This window comes from Lates calcarifer, linkage group LG5 (assembly GCF_001640805.2).
Source record: "Lates calcarifer isolate ASB-BC8 linkage group LG5, TLL_Latcal_v3, whole genome shotgun sequence".
NCBI lineage: Eukaryota > Metazoa > Chordata > Actinopteri > Centropomidae > Lates > Lates calcarifer.
This window is the reverse complement of record NC_066837.1, coordinates 8,761,634-8,774,734: the sequence shown is the minus strand read 5'-3', so window position 1 is coordinate 8,774,734 and position 13,101 is coordinate 8,761,634. Positions and strand designations below refer to the sequence as shown.

Below are 13,101 nucleotides of genomic sequence, written 5' to 3'. Positions count from 1 at the left end.
TTAAAAAGCAATTGGTTAGTATTCACTGTCTCAACCCAAAAAATCAAAATATAATGTTGGCTAATATCTATTGTACCATTTTAATCAGGACCTATGGGAATAATCATTTGGCAATTGTTAGTACTGTGTAACAATATGTAACTTCACAGAGAGCATTATTACACACCTACGCCTGGGATACTAATTGTAGAATACAATGTACGTTTAACTTCTCTGTTGAAAGCAAATCTCAAAGTACAACTGCAGTTTGCAAATTAATCAGAAAACTCTCTTTTAATTATATTCTCTCTCTCTCTCTCTTTCTACATTCAACACAGGATAGTTAAAACGCTTAAATGTTTCAGATATGCCTTCTTCAATGTGTCAAGTAACTAATTCCCTGTAAAAGTGGTGTTACATTACATTTATGAAAACCAAAGTTTTGTTTGCATATCACAGAGTTAGGTAAGATATTGTGTAATAATGTGAGTAAATATTTAGGTGAGCAGTTTATATTTGGGTATTTCAATTTGTATGTAATGCATCTTAGCATTTTTGTAACTGCTGATCTGAACAAATTGACATGTACTACTAAACATTCACTTCAACACTATGACAACTTTGTGCCTCATTGCACATTGATAAGTTAAGCCCTGATAATTGTGGTCATCTTTTACTGATGCTTATTTCGGAAAAGGTATGCAACCATACTCTACATGAATGTGTAAACTGCATCAGCACTTGGCTATAGTGATGAGTGGCAGTAGATGGGTGGCATAACATTAACATGTATTTGGCCATGCTGACAATTTTACACGTTCAGTTCAGATGGAATGATGTAAACATTATGACAAAGTATACTGCTTAGTTCTATTAAGGAAATGTTTCTATCACAATGAGATACTGCAAAAATGATTTCTTCTCACTGTTGCAGCTGTGCATTTCCACATGACACAAAATAACAGCAGCATTTCACACAGCTTGAAGCTACAGTTCATCAGCACAAGGTTTCATTAACACTCAAAGCTAAAAAGAGTTCGAATGTATCGCACATATTTTATCTCCTTCCCAATACTTTCCTTTCTCTGTGCTGCTCATTAAAAATTGACTTGAAAATTTATTGGCTGTTAAGTATGATCCATGCCTTTAATTTGCCAAAGTAGCGGTGTGAGCAAGGCAAATGTATTACTAAATTTGTTACAGAAAGCATTTCCAAAAACACACATAAAGGTGCCTTTGGGACCATCTCTCAGGCAAAACACTTGGTGAATTCAACCTGCACAGTCTTTCTATAAACTTTTCCAAGTGCTGCAAGTGTACCTTGTAAATACTGTATATCACCTTCCAAGACTGATAATTATTACTAAATCTTCATTTACCCAGATATACATCTATTGCCATAGGTAAAGGTTTTAAAACACATTTAAGGCTGATGCAGAGGAAGTACTATTACTTGTGGGCCTAATCCTTGCCCTCATACAGTACGCCCTCGTAAATCTATCTTTGAGAAACACACACATGCACCGGGGTAAATCATGTGTCTGGCGTCGCAGGCTGTCGGCGTCCAAATGATGGTCACATTATAAACAGGATCATGTTTCTTGGGGACAGATCAGCGGCGACACAGCAGCTGTGGCTGTGGTGTAATGTTATGGCTGGACACTGGCTGAAAACTCACCAGGCTCTACACCGCTGAAGAACTCTGACTGTCTTTACAGATAAGACCTTTCTAAGCCTTTAAACAGAGAATCTGCAGTGCTCCCTGAGGCTGCTGGTGATACATCATTAGCAGTGTATGCATTTCAGCATGCATATCACGGTATATACTAAAGAGGCACCAAATGTTTCCATTAATATTCAGTGAGTGCTTCTCCAAAATGTAAGGCTTAATGTAATACTTACAAGGGAAGCAGTGGGAATAAATGTTGTCTGATCAAACACTTGTTATCCTATCACTTCTAATAATGAATTAAGTCAAATGTCAATTACCAGAATGCGTCTCTACATTGAATTCTACAACTTCTCTGAATGAAAACTGTACTAAATAAATGGATAATAAACAAAAGACTTTATTTTCTGAGGAGTTGTTTTCAGTTCTTGTCCTAGTTTCTTTGGCCAAAACATTTTTTTTTTTGAGTCATTTTTATTTTCTTACTTTGCCGTGGTTTATCTACCGACTATAATTTAGGCATTGGTAGGCCACTCTGGAGACTAGTGTGTATATAATTACTGAGTGTAATAGCTGTGGGACTGCAAATACACAAGTCAGAGCTATAAGCCACAGAAAGCCGTGATGTCCAACACCACAAGCCCATCAAGTCTCATTAGTCTGGAGAGTGACCCACAGGGACCCATTTGGTTTGTATCAGTGGGCTAATAGGGTTTGAGGACTGAATACTTAGAACCATAAGACACTGTAAGAAGCTCATCTTCCTGTATTTTTTTTTTTTAGAGGAACATTACTGTTCACTTGAGCTCATCACCAGAAACTGTTAATGTTGCTGACCTAGACCGAGTTCTTGTAGACACAAATTCAACCGAAGACAAAAGATAAATCACAGTGACTATGGGAATTTTAATGCATCATCTGTGTCTGAGTGCGCCAATGAAATTATCTCATAAAATTAGAGTGGAGACAGTGCTTCGCTGATGAAGCTGGGCTTAATCAACGCCACTAGAGAATGAGGTTAAAGCATATCAGAGAATGGAATGAACCAGTATCTTTGCCCTTATTAACAAAAATTTCATTTGGCTAGAAATGTTCTGAAGAAGAAAAAAAGAGAGAAAAACATAACCCACACAACCCAGACAGTATGGCTATCAAAAGAAAGGAAACAAACAAAAGGAAGGAAAGAAAAACATAAACATGTCCTCAAAGAGCACTGGCCGGGATGCCATTACTCACTGGCTGTCTGCCTTGGCATAGACAAAACAAGTATCTAAAAACAAATGTGTCACCACACTTCCATGAGAAAAATTACAGCAATGAAAACATGAGAAATAACAATAACAAATCAATCTCAATTGGTATTTAAGTATTTCACATAACCCTTTCACATATTATACAGAGCGATAATCCATAGGACTGCACAGTACGTGTCCTATATACTGTATAGTATAGGACTATACCATACAGGGTTATGGATTATAGCTCATGTCAAGCTCATCAAACCTCTCTCTTACTCTGACAATCAGAAGAATGTGACTGGTAGAGACCACTCCCTTACTAGAAACATTTCATTGGAAGACACCTGCAAACACAGAAAATGCTTTTTACTATATTTTCTAGACATCTTTTACTTTGTTTCCCTTTGTACTGTGGTATTTCCCTTATTTTGAGTTACATGTGGCCCATGTTTCTAATTTCTGTGTGGGTCAATGTGTTACTTCAAGTAATAACTTGCTGATTTGCACCTCAGTGGTTGGCTGAGGTATCAAACTAAAAGGGTCAAAACTAAAAGCCAACCCAACTATCTAACTATTTTTGATACCTAATCACATGACCAAGAAACTGCTTGAGGTGTGCCATATACAGTATAACAATGTCCCAAAATGCTTCTCAGAGTGAATAAAGATTTCTTCTCAATTCCTCCTCCTCTTGCTTATCTTCCTTCATAAACAGCTTGTCCCATTTACAAGATACAAGGAGTATACACACAAGGCAATGTCAGTTATGTATGTCATGTAGACCTGTATCAGCAATCGGGACTCTAGAACACAATTCAACATATCAACGATTACATAAATAATCCCATAAATTATAAAATATTTCAAGAGATTAACACCATAATTTAAGTTTAAAAAAAAACAAACTAAAACTCATTCTTTCATTCTTTTTCAGGTATTCTAATTTCTAAATGCACGCTATGTGCGCATGCACAGTCAACAGGAGAGAGTGAACAGTCATTGGAGATAAGACAACTATGGCCTCAAGGGTCCTGACCCTGAAGTGGTCACTCAGACTGAGACATGCCCACAGGATGTCAACAGATTAAGCTCCTTAGCAAATCTATTTAAAGACCAAAGCAAAAAGTCATCGGATAGAACATTTTCTATTCAACCCTTCCTATACAGAAAAGCCAATCAGTTGTCAAAGGCTTAATAAGATTTGAAAAAAAGCACTCCACAGTCCTCACTGGCAGAAATAATTGTGTGTAAACTAATAAGAAACACTATGTATCATATGCAGCGATGCTCTGCAGTCGGCATCAGTTACAAGCCTGGACTCTGGAATTTGATGGGGATAAAACTGGAGCACAAAGCAGAGCGATCTGTAAAATCTTACTGTAGCACTCAGAGAGAACAAATCCGTTTTCAAATGAGGCAACAGAATGTCCCTGTGGATCCAACATAAAGTTCAGTCGAGACATGGCAAGCTTTAAACCCGCCTGACAGGGAGATTGACCCCTCCAAAAAAGGCAGAATTTAGAATTGCTTCATTCCTTAATTACTGTATCAGAGCCAAGTTATTTTAGTGGTGCATTTTTGTGGTAAAAATGTGGGGTGTGCAGGGTTGCGATGAGGAAAAAAAGAGAAAAGCTTGGGAATCAAAATAAGAGCCTAAGCTATAAGCAATTGCCTGTTGTACTTGTGGACAAGTGGACACTGTGTTTTACAGCTTCAAGTATTTCTAGTGTTTTTCATGACAGACATCAGCCAACAGTTCAACAGTAAATAATTTAGTGTTATAATACAACAATATAGGAGGACAGCTGTGATACCTACAAATATCTACAGTGAACTTCAGTAAATAACATTTTCATCCAAAGGCTTTTCATTTTGTACTGGGAGTCATAGTAAATCATCACACATGGACAATCCTCACTTTCAGTCACTACAAGCAAAAGAAACTTGATAACTCTCCTATTAACCTAAGAGTCCCTTAGCAGTGGACCATTACATCAGCTGCAGCAAATACTTGTCACTTCTTGTTTCCCATTTTCAAACTTTCTTTTGGACAAGTTAATAAAATAATATGGGCTTGACAGTCATCCAACCTACTAGAGCATAGCAATACAATACAGTGGACCTATTCATTTGAATCAAACATTAATAAATAACTTATTCTGATTTTTTTATTTTGTTTAAAACTCTATCTTGGCAGAACGGCCCAATGTAGTCACACCAAATCAAACCCAGGAAAAGTCATCACTTTCCACCCCGGTGGTCTCATCATTCAGTAACACCTCTGATAAAAATGAAATTACGTTCTGATCCACATCAAGGTGTGTCTGAGGCCTAAAGGTTATGGAGTAAAAGAAGCCTTCTTATACTTGAGTTGCTGTTGTTTCAGTTTCAACACTGAACAGTTTAGGCCTCACTTCCAGGCCAGTAAGAACTATGGTAAGTATTCAGCCAAACTACGGCTTAAAAAAACAAAAAACAAACACATCAGAAAAATGTATTTTCTGATATAGCGCAGAACTAATAGTTTCAAATTAAATTAGTCTATTAGCCTATCTACTGTTTTAAACCTTTCTTTCAAGTACAAAGCTATTTGTTGTTAGAACTTTGTTGTTTATCAGCAGCATGTAGCTGTTCTAGCACCATATTACTGCCACTAGTTGAACAACAGCCATTTCCAACAAAGTGTCTGTTATCAGCCTTGTTTGTTCAACCTTGCCACTCATTAGCAGACCCCCCTCTGGCTGTATGAATGGATATGTGAGGTCAATACACTGACCCTGCATGCCCACTCACTGACCATACTGCAAACAACAGAGGTCCATGTGTTCTGCAGATTGCATCACAACCCCACTAACGAGCAGAGCCATTGGCCTGAGAGCACTAATGCAATTATGCAACACAAGCCCCGGGTACTATGAGTTGGGGCTATGGGAGAAGAAGAATGAATTGGATGTGACAATTCGTGGATTTGTTATCTTGCCACTTTTATACAGAACTGAAGATGCATTCACTGTATACTGCTCTGATGTTCACAAAGAGGAAGACAGAGAGAAAAAAGATACAGAAGAGGACAAAGCAAGAATTTAATAAAATACAAATGAAATTATGTACACAGAAAAAGAGACTACAGAGGGGAGGGGAGATTATAAAAAGAAATATGTGTGATGGAGCAAACACAAAATAAATGACATACTATTGAAAAAAAAGAGGAAGGCCAATATTAGTATGTAGTATTATGTAATCTGTCTGGCTAAAGCTGTCTGGGGACACACAGCATCACCAGTAAACAAAACCTCTAGAGCTGCCACTGTTTCATCTCCTCCTCTCTAAGTTTAGTGCACAACATGTAGAGTTCTGTAATAAAAGCTAGTGATTACAACACTACAGAGCCCCAGGCTACATACTGAGATAAACACAACAAGCTAATATAGGCACAGTTACGATGAGATGACAGGATGAGAGAATGGAAGGACAATGTTACATGGAGCTGAATGCCAAAGCAATTTCAAAGATGAAGTCTGAGCTTTTCCCAACCCGACATTTTGACTTAGTGTTATAGCTGGGCTTCAGATATGGCCATGGAGTTTTCAAATGGTTGAGTGAAGGGAAAACAACTGATGGTCAACTCAGAATATCCAACACTTTCAGTTTGAAATATGATATTTAAACTGTGATGATATCAGCTGAGGTCAATCTCACCATTCAATCTTTTATTCTAACTTGAGTCCAATCTAGTACCAGTACACTGTACCTAGGATTTTGACAATACATGGCACCGTTTTATCATTTAAGAGATGTGTTGTTAGAGACCTGATGGGAGAGTGCAGAAATTTTTTAACACCCTAAGTAGTAAACACTCCTGTCTAAAGAATGAAGGAGGATAATGAAGCAGTAGCAGTAGGGAAGAAATGAAGTACAGTCTCTCTCTGCACTTCCAGCTAAATTCTTTGTAAACACTTCTTATTATCAATCACTTGTGGGAAGGTTAGTTCAGTGCAAAATACAGCATAACAGCAAAGAAGCCTGGTACATCATTACACTTCAACATCTTATTCATATTCTGTATAAAAGTCTATTTTGGTTATCGCATAGTATGATGTTTTTTTAATACCATTTTTGAAATCTAATGGGGAAAGTAAAAATAACTCTGGAAATAGTTTGCACATTTGAAGCAAGAGGTACCCTAAAGCAGAATGACTATCAGCTGTGGCTAAGATTACATTCCCCATACATAGTCTGGATTCCCCAGGTACCAGTGTTAAGTGTCGAGCATGAAGATAAGAGGGACTTGATTAGCAGGATTGCTATATTTACTGCCATTAGACAGGACCCTTTACCCTCTAAGGTGGTCCAGAGCATTGGGAAAAATCTATCTGTGGAATTTTTATTTACTCTGGGTGTCAGGAATGAGGAAGCATGAGGAAATATGAGGAAATTATCATTTTAACACATCTAATTCTTAAAAAAAATCAATACAGAGTTAAAGAGAAATGGCAAACTTCACAGTCCTCATAGGAAATATCTCAGAGAGGTGTTAGTCTATCTGTTTCTTAGTACTTTATTAATTGCTTTGCAGAATATGAAGACTTGTTTATGTATGCATTTCTTGTTGTAGATCTCAAACACTTCTAGACAATTCTGTACAGTCATATTGATTTTGGCTTCTGTGATACACAGTTGCATCTATTTCCATGAGGGGCATTGAACAATGTTGCAATTAGCTAAAAAAAAAAAACATGCTTCCTCTTAAAGAGCATTGTTGATGCGAATGGTAACTAGAAATATTAAAACTGGTGACAATAAGTGTGAATATTTGTATAAATATAAAGGCACCTTTGAAGGTATGTCTGTTTACTAAAAGTATCACACATGACACTGAAATTCAAGAGTTCAAGAGAAAGGCAACTTTTGAATGTCTTTACCCTTTTATACATCAGAGTTTAAACAAATACATAGTGTCAGGAAGGTATGAGGAAGAGGAGGGTCATAACAGAGTGATAGTAGCGAGGGAATTAAAGGTTTCAAGCTGTTGAAAACTGAAAAACTGGAATTTCTGTAGAGCTGTGGTATGCTCCCTGATCTTCAGGGAAAACACATCTCAAAATATTATGTGCGTCATTCTACAGCCTACATTTAAATAAATAAATTTGCACTCAAACCTGACTTATTTTTGTGTCTCTCCAGCAGAGTAACTACTTCCTAGCCCCACATCACAGGTGATACATATTCGACCAAGCTATCAAGCCACCTCTGTCCTGAATAATGTAGCTTATTATGTTAAACCAAAAAGTTTTACTGGACCACTGTAGAGTTCTGCAAGTTTTACTGTCATTATTAGGTATTAATAATGCCACATTTGCCACATACAAATGTGGCGTAAACTGTGACGTCTTACAGGGAACAGACAAAGTGCCTCTCTGTATGTCAGGTCCGGGGTAAAGGGAGACAAGCGAACCATGACTACAAACTGAGGCTGGGAACCACCCCTTACTGTGTACCCAAGGGGTCAAGGTGACATTCCACAACACCTCTGAGACTGGGCCTAATGGAGGGATTGATACATGGCTTTTGTTGAGTGGGAAAGAGGAGATCATGAAAAAGGGTGTAACAAGAGACAGAAGTATGTAAAAGGGACAGAGGCAGGAAAATGAGATTCTGGGGCAAAATTATGAGAAGATAAGATGTAAATTAAAAGAGGACAGGAAGTTTTTTGGGGGTTAAACCTGAAACTTTTTTTCATATTTAGCCTAGCAGAATATAATAATATAAGATAAAATAATACATTTCTGTTGTAAGTTTATCAAATTTTAAAGTTACTTTTTTCTCATCTGGGGTCCATATATAAAAACTTTTAAATCCTCAAAACTGTAATCTAAGTTATTTGCTGATGCTATTTCTGAGGTGACCGCGGTAGAAACCACTGTTTTTATTTGACACCATTTCCCCTGTCTACTGTCACAAAAGACAAAAATTCTACTCCTGGTCTATAATTGTGGGTATTGGCAGAGCAGATAAATACAATTCCCTTTTCGTGTTTGGGCTGTAAAAGCTATTCAGGCCTCTTTTAATTTGCATTCTCTCCAGAACGTTGATGTGTTCATAGCGAGTAAATATAGACTCATCACAAATCAGTAAAAAGTACCATGAGATCTGTGTTTGTGTGTATTCAAATATGCCACTAAAGCAACACTTCAAAATAAATCAGACAGACATGTATTGAAATATTATATAAATATTCTTTTACAGATTGGCAATATCAATGGTCACTCCATACTCCACTTATAAAAACTTAGCAAATAATGTTTTGTTTTGGTTTTTTTTGCTATGTAAATTACAGTAAATGTAAAGTACATTATTTATTATTCTTCTATGACATTTAATTCTAAAAACCTGACCTCTCAACCAGCAAAGTGCAGGTGCAGCAGACCATCAAGTAGAAAAAATTTAACCCTTACCGTCATAAAACCAAAAGACTGGAGACTTGCTAAGAAGAGTCAGGTGCAGGTGAGCTCTGTGCGCAAGCGTCTTTCCTTCTTCTTTCTTTTCTTCTGCTCTGATTGTTTTTTCTTCCTCTTCTTCTTCCCTCTGCTCAGGATAAGCCTCTCCTCCTGGTCGAGCTTTATTCCCAGATCTTTCCCCTTTCAATGCCTGAGAAGCACAGAGACAACAAAAAGAGGAGAAAGTTGGAGAGCCAAAGAGAGGGAGTGACGGGGAAAGAGAGTTCCCTGTTTGGGTGAAGCTGTGATCAGATACGGCTATTTTCAGACTCAGGCATGCTCGTCTATGAGACTGGAAAGTTACCCCCCAGTGTGGATGGGTGGGGGCTAAGTGACAGGGCTGACTATCTCTATTTTACCACACGCACACACGTTTGTGTGCATGCATACCACACAGTATGCACACTCATGCACGCAAAGACGGGCTATTTCTATACACACATTCTCTTACTGTACAAACAACAACACAGTCACATACATTTTGTCATTCTAAGGTACAGTTATACCAGGTAAGTGCACTGTTGACGACTCATGCATGATTAAATTGACTGTGGTTAGGATAGTGGTGGGTGTGAACAGACAGAGAGGGGTGTCAGAGCGCCTCTGCACACCCATCTTTCCTCCTGGGCTTTAATGTCACACAGGAGCCGATGTCGTCAGTGTGGGGCTATGTAAAGTGTCCTACTCCACACAGAAACTGACAGGAGTGTCAAATTCTTCTCACATGAGATTTTCTTTCACTTTCTCTTGCTGACACTTTGATCGCCTGTCAAGACGGTTTGCTCAGAGATGGGCAAATGTACACAAATACACATGGAGCAGCACAAACTGCCCCCCTTTCCCTTTTTATCACAAATAAACCATGCGCATCATGTGCAGGCTGTAAATATATTACAGATTAATTATATGTCCACTCACCTGTGTCATTAATAATCTTACTGCTGTGTAATCCATATGGGAATGTATATTTGGAAATGACCACACACATACACACACAGGTCTGAATATACACATGGAGAGAGGTCAGCCAGAAGCACCTCTAGACCCCAGACTCCCTACTATTCCCAGAATGATGATGTAACTACTGCTATTAGCATCTCATATTTAGAGACTGGATACCTAAAACCAGCCAGGCAGCTACTGTGCAATATGCTATTTGGACCACTTCCACCTCTTCCCTTCACACCCGTACTCGACAATAAACAAAACAGGCACAGAAATCTGCAACTAACAAATTACTACGTAGTAGGGTGAGGGAAGAGTTCAGCAGTCACTACAAAAGAAAAGTCATTAAGTCATAGTAAGGCAGCTCCATTACTGGCAAGTGAATGCTGATAAGATTGCTGCGTGGTGACTTATTTTCCCTAACAAAAACAGACAGCCAAAACAACTGATTCACATAACAGATGTTTCCTCTTTTTCAGTTGTACCCTGACTAATTTCGGCTTTTGTCCAATGAAACAGTGAAGTGACGTCAACTTGGGTCAATGCCTTTCTTTAGATGGCACACAAATGACTGAAATCAGTATTTCATGTAATGGGTCTACATCTTAAATTAATCTATAAAAACAAATGTGTCAAAAACATTAAGTCTAACTTGGTCAGCAACAAGAATTTTAAATGTATTAGGCTGCAAAGGTAAAACGCTAAACTTCTGAACAAGCACAGCCAAGTGTCAACCTGTTGCCAAACTTTAAATCAAGCACGGACAGACTTAGATGAGTTGTCTCGGATCAACACTATCTGTGTCCGCTGTCGTCGTGCCAGTGATGAAGTGGTAATGTAAAAATCCCATCTGCACAGGCACAGGTGGCTCCAATGATAAGCAGCACTCCAACTCCACCAAACAACCAAGCTTCAGACCTTGGAGTTCCCAGAGCGCACTACGGTGATCGGTGTGTCAGCAGACATGATCAAACGGCAGCTGAGTTTTCTGGTCATGTGCCAAGGATCAGTGAGGTATGGTGAAAAGCTGACAAGTGACAGGTGTTAATGATGTAACCTTGGGGCCAAAATTACGGGAGTATCAAGGGACCAATAAAGTACAGGGTGAAGCACCTGAGTTATCGAATATTATCTTTTTACTCCAGACATTATCCTTTAACCTGCTTGAGACTTTACAAAAGATGCCCAACAAGAGCTCCATCAACATCCGAGCAACGGTTACCCAATGTTTCTGATGTTTGAGGGATGTAACTTTACAAATCTAGATCACATCCCTCATCCATCTAAACTAAGATGTGACTTTGATAAGCATCTCCTACCATGTTTTGCATGTGAAGGAACGATTTATACAAACAATTAAACTCATCATGACACAGCAGCAGCTTAGGAATGATCTCATTAAAGTACCAAAGCAAACTATTTTTATAGCAAGTGACACACACTCACACTCAAATGCACTGACACTTTGACCTATGAGCCACTCCGGACTACAGTGGCCGTGTCGACATGGTCTCACCCGTAAAGTTTCAACACCTAATTTATTATCAGCTTCTGCAAGGTCCTGCCATTTCTAGTTAAGTAAGTGACAGGATATAAAAAGCAGAGGAGCTGTGCATGTACACATTAGTATGTGTCACTTACTGGAAAACACTTAAACCTGGGAGCAGATCAAAAAAGGGAAAATAAATCCACAACTATATTGTGCCAACGTTTTGTTGCTTTGGAGTGACACACAGTGAAGAGGAATATGAGCTAGGAACTGCAGTGTGTGTGTGTGTGTGTGTGTTTACATGTAATTTAAGAATACAGAAGTAACATACAATACAATTATAACAAGCTATTCATCTCAAAAGGCTGAGGTCCTTAGATGTTAAACATAAGTATCTTTCTCCATGCAGAGGACTCAGATGGATATTACAGTACTTTACAACTAAAGTATCATTTTTTAGTTGTTATAGTTGACCCCTACAGCATGTAACATAGCACTTAGCTTAACCTCCGTCCTTTGAGAACTGTCTATTTTGAGCTGTGATGGGCTGAATACTATGGTTGTGAAAAACTGTTGCCCTGCATATGCAGTTTTTTGAATCTGAAATGAACAGAACTGGTGACAATGATGTGCCAGCACAAGGCAGCAATGACCTGTCTAACATCATCTAAGGTGCAACAGATTGCACTGGTGAATTCTGATTTACACATGTAATAAAGGTAGTCTTGTAGCACGCTTTCTCCTAGCTTAGAATCTGTGTTGTGTTACTAATCAGATTAAAGTGTATTCTGATCTGCGACTACTTGGTGTGAAATGGATAAATTAAAAACTGGACTAAAATAGTGTTTAGATGCCAGGATAAATACAGGATCCTGGTTGGGAAGAAGCACCAGTAAAAAAGATTTTTTTCACATTAACATATTTAATTGATTATACAGTTTTTTTTGCACTGACATGTTGCAAAAAATTATGCATATGGTCACTTAGTCCACCTCGGGAAGTCTTGACTGATCAAAGGTTCAGAGGCATTTATTTCAAACACTTTCAGAAAGAAAAGCACAAAATAATACTTTATTCATGCATTTTATGGAGTTGCCAAGAGATCTGCCAAGATAACACTTATTTCTCCTCATCTGATCATTAATTGTGTATGCACCAGTATTCCACTGTGAGCAATCTGGTTTGTGGCATAAGAGTTGCTTCATTGGCTATTGCAGTGATAACAGCAGTAAAAACTAGACCCTAATGCCATTTTAGCAAAACAGAATTATAATGATCCTATAA

At 38.2% G+C, this 13,101-nt stretch overlaps 1 protein-coding gene across 1 annotated transcript in view; it reads right to left on the bottom strand.

Annotated features, from left to right (window-relative positions):
• sorbs2a (sorbin and SH3 domain containing 2a) overlaps positions 1-13,101 on the bottom strand; it is a 47,153-nt gene that overhangs the window by 31,283 nt on the left and 2,769 nt on the right. Inside the window, 1 exon segment of the mRNA XM_051070550.1 lies at positions 9,342-9,534. The gene's annotated coding sequence lies outside the window, so the exon portion shown is untranslated.